Below are 15,702 nucleotides of genomic sequence, written 5' to 3'. Positions count from 1 at the left end.
CCAGATATGTACCTTGGTCTAGTTCGAGTCTAATGGCCATTCATGTAGAACCAAGTGCTAATGGTTCAAAATGGTAAATATGTCCCCGAGAGGTGCACAATTCTGTTTTTGCCTTAGCACTTAGTACTAATACAGCGGTAATGTCTGTTTTTAGACAAATACATACATTTGAATAATTGCAGCAATAAATGAATGATTCGTGCTGGGGACTTTAAGGAGGCTAAACAATAGTTTTAAGTCTGTAAGCGGTCTTAACTATAACCTACTGAGACTACAAGGACAGAGGAATATGTATTTTTAGACAGCAACCTTTCAAGAACGCATGTTGAGAGCTGCAGGATCCAACTTTAGCCACTGGGAGGCGCTAGATAACCTCTCTTGTTGACACCACTGTGCATTGCAACTCCAGAGGACATAAACACAAAGCAAACTGAACAAGAAAGGAAATGTGTTGTTAAAAAAAAAAATTCTCTTCCACTTAAATGTTTGATTATTGATGATATCAGCTATCACAATATGGAGGAATTGGAATATAAAGTTTTGTTCAAAACAGATTGGAGCAATTAATTTCTAACATATTATAATCATATATTTACACCAGATTACAACCTAGGCCTATTCATTATAAAACGGTGTCTCTTCCTCGTGTGTTCTGACTGAGAAAACTACATTTATTAAAAAAATATGAGGAATGTCTAATGGTGTTTTGCCACAGTATAAATTACATATTTAAACTAGGAGATTGAAAAATCATTGGACTATGCAAAAATAAGTACAACTAAACAGTGATAAATTCAACTCTGGCTTCCTGGTTTTATTTGAGTCACAGTAAAATGAAACATGAAAAGCATAAACAGCAGCCATATAGGATAAGTCCCGTGTTGAAGGCGTGCCCCATTAAAATACCGAACACATGACTGCTCCAGTTGTTGCGCAACAGAACAACACTTTTTTCATCAATCATTTAACTAGGCAAGTCAGTTAAGAACAAATTCTTATTTACAATGACGGCCTACCAGGGAACAGTGGGTTAACTGCCTTGTCCAGGGGCAAAACAACAACTTTTTATCTTGTCAGCTCAGGGATTTTACCCAGCTACCTTTCAGTTACTGACACCACTAGGCTACCTGCCACCCCAACTAGATAAAGGGTGACAACATCTCTCTTTCCTGACCACTATCAGAAACAGTGCTCTGTTCTACTCTATCCTAAACAACAGGAAATTAGCCCGCCACTCTGTCCTCACCCGTATTGACCGACAGTCATGTTATAGTTGGGAGTGCATGGTCAGCAGGACCATACATGGGGCTCTGTAGAACTCTGTAGGACTCTGTAGGGCTCTGTAGGACTCTGTAGGGCTCTGTAGAACTCTGTAGGGCTCTGTAGAACTCTGTAGGACTCTGTAGGGCTCTGTAGAATTCTGTAGGACTCTGTAGGACTCTGTAGTAGGACTCTGAAGGGCTCTGTAGAACTCTGTAGAACTCTGTAGGACTCTGTAGAACTCTGTAGTAGGACTCTGTAGGCTCTGTAGTAGGACTCTGTAGGACTCTGTAGTAGGACTCTGTGGGGCTCTGTAGAACTCTGTAGAACTCTGTAGGACTCTGTAGGACTCTGTAGGAACTCTGTAGTAGGACTCTGTAGGACGCTGTAGTAGGATTCTGTAGGACTCTGTAGTAGGACTCTGTGGGGCTCTGTAGGACTCTGTAGGACTCTGTAGTAGGACTCTGTAGGACTCTGTAGTAGGACTCTGTAGGACTCTGTAGTAGGACTCTGTGGGGCTCTGTAGGACTCTGTAGGGCTCTGTAGAACTCTGTAGTAGGACTCTGTAGGACTCTGTAGTAGGACTCTGTGGGGCTCTGTAGTAGGACTCTGTAGGGCTCTGTAGAACTCTGTAAGACTCTGCAAGACTGTAGTAGGACTCTGTGGGGCTCTGTAGGACTCTTTAGGACTCTGTAGGGCTCTGTAGAACTCTGTAAGACTCTGTAAGACTGTAGTAGGACTCTGTGGGGCTCTGTAGAACTCTGTGGGACTCTGTGGGGCTCTGTAGGGCTCTATAGGGCTCTGTAGGGATCTATAGGGCTCTATAGGGCTCTGTAGGACTCTGTAGGGCTCTGTGGGACTCTGTAGGACTCTGTTGGACTGTGGGACTCTGTGGGGCTCTATAGGACTCTGTAGAACTCTGTAGGACTCTAGGGCTCTGTAGAACTCTGTAGGGCTCTATAGAACTCTGTAGTAGGACTATGTAGTAGGACTCTCTGGGGCTCTGTAGAACTCTGTAGAACTCTGTAGGACTCTGTAGGACTCTGTAGTAGGACTCTGTAGGACTCTGTAGTAGGACTCTGTGGGGCTCTGTAGTAGGACTCTGTGGGGCTCTGTAGTAGGACTCTGTGGGGCTCTGTGGAACTCTGTAGGACTCTGTGGGGCTCTGTAGGACTCTGTAGGACTCTGTGGGGCTCTGTAGAACTCTGTAAGACTGTAGTTAGACTCTGTGGGGCTCTGTAGGACTCTGTAGGACTCTGTGGGGCTCTGTAGAACTCTGTAAGACTGTAGTTAGACTCTGTGGGGCTCTGTAGGACTCTGTAGGGCTCTGTAGAACTCTGTAGGACTCTGTAGGGCTCTGTAGAACTCTGTAAGACTGTAAGACTGTAGTAGGACTCTGTAGGACTCTGTAGAACTCTGTAAGACTCTGTAAGACTGTAGTAGGACTCTGTGGGGCTCTGTAGAACTCTGTAGTAGAACTCTGTGGGACTCTGTGGGGCTCTGTAGGGCTCTATAGGGCTCTGTAGGGCTCTATAGGGCTCTATATGGCTCTGTAGGACTCTGTAGGGCTCTGTGGGACTCTGTAGGACTCTGTTGGACTGTGGGACTCTGTGGGGCTCTATAGGACTCTGTAGAACTCTGTAGGACTCTAGGGCTCTGCAGAACTCTGTAGGACTCTGTAGGACTCTGTAGGACTCTGTAGAACTCTGTAGTAGGACTCTGTAGGACTCTGTAGTAGGACTCTGTGGGGCTCTGTAGAACTCTGTAGAACTCTGTCGGACTCTGTAGGACTCTGTAGGACTCTGTAGGACTCTGTAGTAGGACTCTGTAGGACTCTGTAGTAGGACTCTGTAGGACTCTGTAGTAGGACTCTGTGGGGCTCTGTAGTAGGATTGTGGGGCTCTGTAGAACTCTGTAGGACTCTTTGGGGCTCTGTAGGACTCTGTAGGACTCTGTAGGGCTCTGTAGAACTCTGTAAGACTCTGTAAGACTGTAGTAGGACTCTGTAGGACTCTGTAGGACTCTGTAGGACTCTGTAGGGCTCTGTAGAACTCTGTAAGACTGTAAGACTGTAGTAGGACTCTGTGGGGCTCTGTAGAACTCTGTAAGACTCTGTAAGACTGTAGTAGGACTCTGTGGGGCTCTGTAGAACTCTGTAGTAGAACTCTGTGGGACTCTGTGGGGCTCTGTAGGGCTCTATAGGGCTCTGTAGGGCTCTATAGGGCTCTATATGGCTGTAGGACTCTATAGGGCTCTGTGGGACTATGTAGGACTCTGTTGGACTGTGGGACTCTGTGGGGCTCTATAGGACTCTGTAGAACTCTGTAGGACTCTAGGGCTCTGTAGAACTCTGTAGAACTCTGTAGGACTCTGTAGGACTCTGTAGGACTCTATAGAACTCTGTAGTAGGACTCTGTAGAACTCTGTAGTAGGACTCTGTAGGACTCTGTAGTAGGACTCTGTGGGGCTCTGTAGAACTCTGTAGAACTCTGTATGACTCTGTAGGACTCTGTAGGACTCTGTAGGACTCTGTAGTAGGACTCTGTAGGACTCTGTAGTAGGACTCTGTGGGGCTCTGTAGTAGGACTCTGTGGGGCTCTGTAGGACTCTGTAGGACTCTGTAGGGCTCTGTAGAACTCTGTAAGACTCTGTAAGACTGTAGTAGGACTCTGTGGGGCTCTGTAGGACTCTGTAGGACTCTGTAGGGCTCTGTAGAACTCTGTAAGACTCTGTAAGACTGTAGTAGGAATCTGTGAGGCTCTGTAGAACTCTAGTAGAACTCTGTGGGACTCTGTGGGGCTCTGTAGGGCTCTATAGGGCTCTGTAGGGCTCTATAGGGCTCTATAGGGCTCTGTAGGACTCTGTAGGGCTCTGTGGGACTCTGTAGGACTCTGTAGGACTCTGTTGGACTGTGGGACTCTGTGGGGCTCTATAGGACTCTGTAGAACTCTGCAGGGCTCTGTAGGACTCTGTAGTCCTCTGCAGGGCTCTGTAGGACTCTGTAGGACTCTGCAGGGCTCTGTAGGGCTCTGTATGGCTCTGCAGGGCTCTGTAGGACTCTGTAGGACTCTGCAGGGCTCTGTAGGACACAGTGGAACTGGGGTATGACTGACTAATCCATAGCTGTGTGTGTGTGTGTGTGTGTGTGTGTGTGTGTGTGTGTGTGTGTGTGTGTGTGTGTGTGTGTGTGTGTGTGTGTGTGTGTGTGTGTGTGTGTGTGTGTGTGTGTGTGTGTGTGTGTGTGTGTGTGTGTTTAACTTGTCTGTCTGACTCAGGTGAACTTCACCTCACCCACAACACATACAGTACTCCAGAAGGGTTCTGTCAGCAGACTGAGATGAGCTCTGAGGGGACAGACCGAGACATCCTGGTCTAAAACAACACCATGTTGCTGTGTGTGTATTACAGTAAATAGTATGTGGATGTTGTGTACATTCTATAGATATAGGACCAACCACCAAACCAATAGAAGCATAACATGTTCTGGAAGTTTCGTAATACTTTCAGTTCTGCAAACTGCTCAAAGCTTTACGACGACCCATTAGAGTAAAATTACCCCCAACAATTTTTAGGGTTATTCATAGCCCTACACACCAAATTGCGCAACACTGTAGGTTTACAAAGATTTGTTAGTCAAGAAGTATAAATGAAGTATTGCTTCCTGTACTGGAATGGATCAACTGGCGTAAACGATGAGTCAGTCACACCATCCTCATTATGCAGAGGTAAAGGGACTCCTTACTGAAATAAACAGAGAGAGGAGGGAGTGAACGACCTTGAGGCCTAGGAGAAAGAAGTGGGTGTAAACCATGTGCTGCCTCAGACGTGGAGCTGTCAGATGCTGTCGAGAGATTGATGGCTTTTAGAGGGAGAAAACATCATGTCATAGTATTGCCAAGCAGATTTGTGAAGACACTGCTTGACAGCTCTCAACAGTTCGCCCTGAGCCCCATCATGTCAGAAATGGACTGTAATAACAAGCTGTGGTGTCTCATACAGGTAGCTCCTAGTAACAAGCTGTGGTGTCTCATACAGGTAGCTCCTAGTAACAAGCTGTGGTGTCTCATACAGGTAGCTCCTAGTAACAAGCTGTGGTGTCTCATACAGGTAGCTCCTAGTAACAAGCTGTGGTGTCTCATACAGGTAGCTCCTAGTAACAAGCTGTGGTGTCTCATACAGGTAGCTCCTAGTAACAAGCTGTGGTGTCTCATACAGGTAGCTCCTAGTAACAAGCTGTGGTGTCTCATACAGGTAGCTCCTAGTAACAAGCTGTGGTGTCTCATACAGGTAGCTCCTAACAACAAGCTGTGGTGTCTCATACAGGTAGCTCCTAGTAACAAGCTGTGGTGGCTCATACAGGTAGCTCCTAGTAACAAGCTGTGGTGTCTCATACAGGTAGCTCATAAATACACACACACACACACACACACACACACACACACACACACACACACACACACACACACACACACACACACACACACACACACACACACACACACACACACACACACACACACACACACAAACACACACAATACATAACAGAAAACACACCCACAATAACACTAGCGTCAGCATCATAAACCTGAGATGGGGGTCAATGATCAAATGTTGGCATGGTAATATCACTGATGTTAGCTACGTTAGATACTAAACTGTTCACTATGAAACTTCCTGGGCACTGAGATAACATGCTCTAAAATCTATTTCATGCTACATTGTTTAGTTACATGATGACAAAGCGCTCTGGTTGTTGGAAACCGGTTTTGGGCCTTTAGGGCCTTTGATTCTGCTGAAGGCTTCAGTGTTTTATATGACAAGAAATGAAAGTTTTACTATATTTTGTCATTTGAAATGGAATAATGATGAAATGAAGTACTATACTTTTAGTTTAGTTGTTTGCAGCACAAACTTGATGTGATGTGTAAGCAAGCGATGCACACCAGAACAAAGTGGTTTTATCAGGTTAGTGCCAGTGTTTTCATCCTATCAGAGCAGCACAAAGACCCAGCTTCCTTTTATTCTGCCGTCTCATCCTGCTCTGGGACAGCAGCTGACATAACACACACACACACCCGCCCATCCTCATCCCCAAGTGTCCCCAGAGTCCAGTCCACCACAATGCCATTATCGTCCATCGGATTGTACATGGTCATTACCCATTCAGCTCTGCCGACGTGCCTTTTGTGCTGGGTAATTCTTCACAGCATCCCCCTACCCTGCTCCCACCCCATCCCGCTCCTGTCTACTGCAGCCCATCTGTTTAGCCCATCCCCCACCCCCCATATCCATCCCCATCCACCCCACACTCCAAACCAAAGCAGCTGTCTTGGCCGTCCCAGTCCCGGAGGACATGAACAGGTGCCAGGCCTAGTGTGGGACGGCTACAGGAGACACACGGTAGAGCACGCTCTCTCTCTCTCTCTCTCTCTCTCTCTCTCTCTCCAGCCTGTCAATATAACACATCACACAGTGAGTGCTGGGAGAAAGTAAGTGCTCTTATTATTGTCTATGCTGTCTCTAGCTGCAGGCAGCTTGGTTGTAACCACAGACCTGGAGGTGTTGCTGCTTCGCTGCAAACAGAGAAAACAGAGGGCCTGCAACTGACTCCTGTGGGATACCCTTAAACACTTACTACACACTTACTACACACTTACTACACAAAAAACCCCAGATAAAACACATTGTTGGATGGTATGAGTTGTTGCTTATTTATTTCAGGCATGATCCATGTAATCAGGATAACTGATAACACAAAGATAATATTAAACAGATGTAATATTTAAAGGTTTAATCTGCAGTTCAAACAATAACAAAGTGGGACACCCCACCACTGATTTGGTAAATAGCTGAGTGATGAGTCTGGAGAAATGGAACCACTCTCAAATTCATAGACAGAGTTATGGACTGACCTTCCATGAGATCCTAATGACAGTTTCAACCATGTTTTAAGACTGTAGAGTGTTTGTTTACAATTACATTGTTTACCAACAAAGGAGTAAAAATAAGCTTATATCCTGATGGGCTAGACAATTTATCTAAGCTCATAAGGCGTTTATAAATTCTAATCTTCAAGAATCAATGGACATATATCATGAATTTAAAAGTCCAAAAAAGGATGTAGCAATCGCAGATTTCCCCTTAAAGAAGAAGAAGTCCATCAGTTTTACTGTGGAACTGGCTGTTGTGTTGATAGAATTCTATTTATTAAAGGTTGGGAGGAGCTTTTGACCGCAGGTTTGAAGGAAGAGGAGGACACGCCTTTAGCTGATGTAATAATATACATTACCGTCTCATGGAAATAGATCCAAGGGAAAGGGGCTGTCGTGCTGAGCTTCAAGGGAGCTGTATTTTTACAACAGGCTATGCAGTGTGTTAAGGGAGGAAGACAAGTTGGACACTGGTCAATACGCCAGTACACACACACTAAAATAGCAACAGCGGGTCAATGTTACTATTCTCGGAAGACTGTGAACTGTCAATTGTTGGATTGATCAACGGTTGGAGCTTGGAGGAGATTGATCTGCACACGGACAGTTCTTTCTTTTTCTCATTCTAAGGCAAAAGTACAGACGACTGGTACAGTGATGAAGCTAATAGATATGACTACAGAAAATGACAGTAGGCCGAATATAGCAAATGATTTGAAACACTTCCACCTTGAGAAATCACCCTACTAATCCTCTCAGCAGTGCTGCTACTTACAGACAGTACCAGTCAAACGTTTGGACCCACTTACTCATTCAAGGGTTTTTCTTTATTTTTACTATTTTGTACATTGTAGAATAATAACACATATGGAATCATGTAGTCACCAAAAAAGTGTTTAACACATAAAAATATATTTTATATTTGAGATTATTCAAAGTAGCCACCCTTTGCCTTAATAACAGCTTTGCACACTCTTGGCATTCTCTCAACCAGCTTCATGAGGTAGTCACCTGGAATGCATTTCAATTAACAGGTGTGCCTTGTTAATACTTAATTTGTGGAATTTCTTTCCTTAATGCGTTTGAGACAATCAGTTGTGTTGTGACAATGTAGTGGTAGTATACAGAAGATAGCCCTATTTGGTAAAAGACCAAGTCCATATTATGGCAAGAACAGCTAAAATAAGCAAAGAGAAACGACAGTCCATCATTACTTTAAGACATGAAGGTCAATCAATACGGAACATTTCAAGAACATTGAAAGTTTCTTCAAGTGCAGTCACAAAAACCATCAAGCGCTATGATGAAACTGGCTCTCATGAGGACCGCCACAGGAAAAGAAGAACCAGAGTTACATCTCAAATCAAATCAAATTGTATTTGTCACATGCGCCAAATACAACCTTACAGTGAAATGCTTACTTACAAGCCCTTAACCAACTTGCAGTTTTGGTTAAGGGCACCGGTGGGGGGGGCACCGGTGTCAAGGTAATTTAGGTAATTATGTACATGTAGGTAGGGTTATTAAAGTGGCTATGCATGGATAATAACAGAGAGTAGCAGCAGTGAGGTGGGGGGGGGGGCAATGCAAATAGTCTGGGTAGCCATTTTATTAGCTGTTCAGGAGTCTTATGGCTTGGGGGTAGAAGCTGTTTAGAAGCCTCTTGGACCTAGACTTGGTGCTCTGTTGGTGTGGTATGCAAATTGGAGTGGGCCTAGGGTTTCTGGGATAATGGTGTTGATGTGAGCCATGACCAGCCTTTCAAAGCATTTTATGGCTACAGATGTGAGTGCTACGGGTCGGTAGTCATTTAGGCAGGTTACCTTAGTGTTCTTGGGCACAGGGACTATGGTGGTCTGCTTGAAACATGTTGGTATTAGAGACTCAGACAGGGAGAGGTTGAAAATGTCAGTGAAGACACTTGCCAGTTGGTCAGCACATGCAGAGGCCTTGTGAATGTTGACCTGTTTAATGGTCTTACTCACATTAACTGCGGAGAGGGTGATCACACAGTCGTACAGAACAGCTGATGCTCTCATGCTTCTTTCAGTGTTACTTGCCTCGAAGCGAGCATAGAAGTTATTTAGCTCGTCTAGTAGGCTTGTGTCACTGGGCAGCTCTTGGCTGTGCTTCCCTTTGTAGTCTGTAATAGTTTCCAAGCCTTGCCACATCCGACGAGCATCGGAGCCGGTGTAGTACGATTCGATCTTAGTCCTGAATTCACACTTTGCCTGTTTTATGGTTCGTTGGCGGGCATAGCGGGATTTCTTATAAGCTTCCAGGTGAGAGTCCCGCTCCAGAGGATAAGTTCTGAGGATAAGTTCATTACAGTTACCAGCCTCAGAAATTGCAGCCCAAATAAATGCTTGACAGAGTTCAAGTAACAGACCCATATCAAAATCAACTATTCAGAGGAGACTGCGTGAATCAGGCCTTCATGGACAAATTGCTGCAAAGAAACCACTACTAAAGGACACCAATAAGAAGAAGAGACTTGCTTGGACCAAGAAACACGAGCAATGGACATTAGACCAGTGGAAATCTGTCGTTTGGTCTGAAGAGCCCAAATTTGCGAGTTCTGGTTCCAACCGCCGTGTCTTTGTGAGACACAGAGTAGGTGATCTCCACATGTGTGGTTCCCACCATGAAGTATGGAGGAGGAGGTGTGATGGTGTGGTGGTGCTTTGCTGGTGACAGTGTCAGTGATTTATTTAGAATTTAAGTCACAGTTAACCAGCATGATTTATGTCACAGTTAACCAGCATGGCTACCACAGCATTCTGCAGCGATATGCCATCCCATCTGGTTTGCCGCTTAGTGGGACTATCATTTGTTTTTCAACAGGACAATGACCCAACACACCTCCATGCTGTGTAAGGGCTATTTTACCAAGAAGGAGAGTAATGGGGTGATGCATCAGATGACCTGGTCTCCATAATCACCCGACCTCAACCCAATTGAGATGGTTTGGGATGAGTTGGAGTGCAGAGTGAAGAAAAAGCAGCCAACAAGTGCTCAGCATATGTGGGAACTCCTTCGAGACTGTTGGAAAAGCATTCCTCATGAAGCTTGTTGAGGGAATGCCAAGAGTGTGCAAAGCTGTCATCAAGGCAAAGGCTGGCCACTTTGAAGAATCTAAAATATTAAATAGAATTTGATTTGTTTAACACTTTTTTGCTTACTTTATGATTCCATATGTGTCATTTCATAGTTTTGATGTCTTCACTATTATTCTACAATGTAGAATAATGTACAATGTAATATTTCCAGCAATTGTTTACAGGCAGATTATTTCTCTTATAATTCACTGTATCACAATTCCAGTGGGTCAGAAGTTTACATACACAAAGTTGACTGTGCCTTTAAACAGCTTGGAAAATTCCAGAAAATGATGTCATGGCTTTAGAAGCGTCTGATAGGCTAATTCACATAGTTTGAGTCAATTGGAGTGGTACCTGTGGATGTATTTCAAGGCCTACCTTCAAACTCAGTGCCTCTTTGCTTGACATCATGGGAAAATCAAATGAAATCAGCCAAGACCTCAGAAAAAACATTGTAGACCTCCACAAGTCTGGTTCATCCTTGGGAGCAATTTCCAAATGCCTGAAGGTACCACATTCATCTGTACAAACAACAGTACGCAAGTATTAACACCATGGGACCACGCAGCTGTCATACCACTCAGGAAGGGGACGTGTTCTTTCTCCTAGAGATGAACGTACTTTGGTGCGAAAAGTGCAAATCAATCCCAGAACAACAGCAAAGAACCTTGTGAAGATGCTGGAGGAAACAGGTACAAAAGTATCTATATCCACAGTAAAACAAGTCCTATATCGACATAACCTGAAAGGCCGCTCAGCAAGGAAGAAGCCACTGCAACCAAAACCGCCATAAAAAAGCCAGACTACGGTTTGCAACTGCACATGGGGACAAAGATTGTACTTTTTGGAGAAATGTCCTCTGGTCTGATGAAACAAAAATAGAACTGTTTGGCCATAATGACCATCATTATGTTTGGAGGAAAAAGGGGGATGCTTGCAAGCCGAAGAACACCATCCCTACCGTGAAGCAAGGGGGTGGCAGCATCATGTTTTGGGGTACTTTGCTGCAGGAGGGACTGGTGCACTTCACAAAATAGACGGCATCATGAGGCAGGAAAATTATGTGGATATATTGAAGCAACATCTCAAGACATCAGTCAGGAAGTTAAAGCTTGGTCGCAAATGGGTCTTCTAAATGGACAATGACGCCAAGCCTTCTTCCAAAGTTGTGGCAAAATGGCTTAAGGACAAAAAAGTCAAGGTATTGGAGTGGCCATCACAAAGCCCTGACCTCAATCCTATAGAACATTTGTGGGCAGAATTTAAAAAGTGTGTGCGAGCAAGGAGGCCTACAAACCTGACTCAGTTACACCAGCTCTGTCAGGAGGAATGGGTCAAAATTCACCCAACTTATTGTGGGAAGCTTGTGGAAGGCTACCCGAAAAGTTTGACCCAATTTAAACAATTTAAGGGAAATGCCACCAAATACTATTATTCTGACATTTCACATTCTTAAAATAAAGTGGTGATCCTAACTGACCTAAAACAGGGAATTCTTACTGGGATTAAATGTCAGGAATTGTGAAAAACTGAGTTTAAATGTATTTGGCTGAGGTGTATGTAAACTTCTGACTTCAACTGTATATCTGACCCTCGCTACCCCGCTCTCTGACTATTCTACACCCTTCACATGTGAGGGTGTGTGTGCTTGTGCGTGTGTGTGTGTGTGTGTGTGTGTGTGTGTGTGTGTGTGTGTGTGTGTGTGTGTGTGTGTGTGTGTGTGTGTGTGTGTGTGTGTGTGTGTGTGTGTGTGTGTGTGTGTGTGTGAGTGAGTACTGCCCATTAAATGTTAAATGTATCTTGCTTGAGCTAGGTTATGTTAGCCTGGCCTCGACAAGCTGGGGCAGGTTGTGTGCATGCCTGCCTTCACCACACTACTTATAGCAACAAGTACATACTCACTTCACTACTACCACTGGAGGCTGGGAGAAAGGAGAGATACTACTGCTGGAGGTTGGGAGAAAGGAGAGATACTACTGCTGGAGGCTGGGAGAAAGGAGAGATACTACTGCTGGAGGCTGGGAGAAAGGAGAGAAACTACTGCTGGAGGCTGGGAGAAAGGAGAGATACTACTGTTGGAGGCTGGGAGAAAGGAGAGATACTACTGCTGGAGGCTGGGAGAAAGGAGAGATACTACTGTTGGAGGCTGGGAGAAAGGAGAGATACTACTGCTGGAGGCTGGGAGAAAGGAGAGATACTACTGCTGGAGGCTGGGAGAAAGGAGAGAAACTACTGCTGGAGGATGGGAGACAGGAGAGAAACAACTGCTGGAGGATGGGAGAAAGGAGAGATTATACTGCTGGAGGCTGGGAGAAAGCAGAGATACTACTGTAAAGTCCATACCAGGGTGATGCATTACATACTCAGTCTACACTAGTAAATACCCGCCTCTCCCCCTCCCCCAATTATCCTAAACACAATAACAACACTATACTATAGACCTACTCTCCTCTCTCTACACCCCCCACAATAACAACACTATACTATAGACCTACTCTCCTCTCTCTACACCCCCCCACAATAACAACACTATACTATAGACCTACTCTCCTCTCTCTACACCCCCCCACCCCCCACAATAACAACACTATACTATAGACCTACTCTCCTCTCTCTACACCCCCCCCCCAACCCCCACAATAACAACACTATACTATAGACCTACTCTCCTCTCTCTACACCCCCCACAATAACAACACTATACTATAGACCTACTCTCCTCTCTCTACACCCCCCCACAATAACAACACTATACTATAGACCTACTCTCCTCTCTCTACACCCCCCACCCCCCACAATAACAACACTATACTATAGACCTACTCTCCTCTCTCTACCCCCCCAACAATAACAACACTATACTATAGACCTACTCTCCACTCTCTACACCCCCCCACCCCCCACAATAACAACACTATACTATAGACCTACTCTCTTCTCTCTACACCCCCCCACAATAACAACACTATACTATAGACCTACTCTCCTCTCTCTACACCCCCCACCCCCCCACAATAACAACACTACTATAGACCTACTCTCCTCTCTCTACACCCCCCACCCCCCCACAATAACAACACTATACTATAGACCTACTCTCCTCTCTCTACACCCCCCCACCCCTCACAATAACAACACTATACTATAGACCTACTCTCCTCTCTCTACACCCCCCACAATAACAACACTATACTATAGACCTACTCTCCTCTCTCTTCACCCCCCCCACAATAACAACACTATACTATAGACCTACTCTCCTCTCTCTACACCCCCCCACAATAACAACACTATACTATAGACCTACTCTCCTCTCTCTACACCCCCCCACAATATCAACACTATAGACCTACTCTCCTCTCTCTACACTCCCACAATAACAACACTATACTATAGACCTACTATCCTCTCTCTACACCCCCCACAATAACAACACTATACTATAGACCTACTCTCCTCTCTCTACACCCCCCCACCCCCACAATAACAACACTATACTATAGACCTACTCTCCTCTCTCTACACCCCCCCACCCCACAATAACAACACTATACTATAGACGTACTCTCCTCTCTCTACACCCCCCAACCCCCACAATAACAACACTATACTATAGACCTACTCTCCTCTCTCTACACCCCCCACCCCCCACAATAACAACACTATACTATAGACCTACTCTCCTCTCTCTACACCCCCCAACAATATCAACACTATATATAGACCTACTCTCCTCTCTCTACACACCCCCACAATAACAACACTATACTATAGACCTACTCTCCTCTCTCTACACCCCCACCCCCCCACAATAACAACACTATACTATAGACGTACTCTCCTCTCTCTACACCCCCCCACCAACCCCCACAATAACAACACTATACTATAGACGTACTCTCCTCTCTCTACACCCCCCCAACAATAACAACACTATGCTATAGACCTACTCTCCTCTCTCTACACCCCCCCCCCACAATAACAACACTATACTATAGACCTACTCTCCTCTCTCTACACCCACCCCCCACAATAACAACACTATACTATAGACCTACTCTCCTCTCTCTACACTCCCCACCCCCAACAATAACAACACTATGCTATAGACCTACTCTCCTCTCTCTACACCCCCCCACAATATCAACACTGTACTGACCTACTCTCCTCTCTCTACACCCCCACCCCCCACAATAACAACACTCTACTATAGACCTACTCTCCTCTCTCTACACCCCCCCACCCCCCCAACAATAACAACACTATGCTATAGACCTACTCTCCTCTCTCTACACCCCCCCACAATAACAACACTCTACTATAGACCTACTCTCCTCTCTCTACACCCCCCCACAATATCAACACTATACTAGACCTACTCTCCTCTCTCTACACTCCCCACAATAACAACACTATACTATAGACCTACTCTCCTCTCTCTACACCCCCCCACAATAACAACACTATACTATAGACCTACTCTCCTCTCTCTACACCCCCCACCCCCCACAATAACAACACTATACTATAGACCTACTCTCCTCTCTCTACACCCCCCACCCCCCCAACAATAACAACACTATACTATAGACCTACTCTCCTCTCTCTACACCCCCCCACAATAACAACACTATACTATAGACCTACTCTCCTCTCTCTACACCCCCCACAATATCAACACTATAGACCTACTCTCCTCTCTCTACACTCCCACAATAACAACACTATACTATAGACCTACTCTCTTCTCTCTACACCCCCCCCCACAATAACAACACTATACTATAGACCTACTCTCCTCTCTCTACACCCCCCCACAATATCAACACTATACTATAGACCTACTCTCCTCTCTCTACACCCCCACAATAACAACACTATACTATAGACCTACTCTCCTCTCTCTACACCCCCCCACAATAACAACACTATACTATAGACCTACTCTCCTCTCTCTACCCCCCCCACAATAACAACACTATACTATAGACCTACTCTCCTCTCTCTACACTCCCCACAATAACAACACTATACTATAGACCTACTCTCCTCTCTCTACACCCCCCCACAATAACAACACTATACTATAGACCTACTCTCCTCTCTCTACACCCCCCACAATATCAACACTATAGACCTACTCTCCTCTCTCTACACTCCCCACAATAACAACACTATACTATAGACCTACTCTCCTCTCTCTACACCCCCCCACAATATCAACACTATAGACCTACTCTCCTCTCTCTACACCCCCCACAATAACAACACTATAGTATAGACCTACTCTCCTCTCTCTACACCCCCCCCACAATAACAACACTATACTATAGACCTACTCTCCTCTCTCTACACCCCCCCCCCCCCACAATAACAACACTATACTATAGACCTACTCTCCTCTCTCT

Source organism: Salmo salar, chromosome ssa11 (genome assembly GCF_905237065.1).
Source record: "Salmo salar chromosome ssa11, Ssal_v3.1, whole genome shotgun sequence".
Lineage (NCBI taxonomy): Eukaryota > Metazoa > Chordata > Actinopteri > Salmoniformes > Salmonidae > Salmo > Salmo salar.
The sequence above is the reverse complement of the archived record's forward strand: the minus strand, read 5'-3'. Positions refer to the sequence as shown.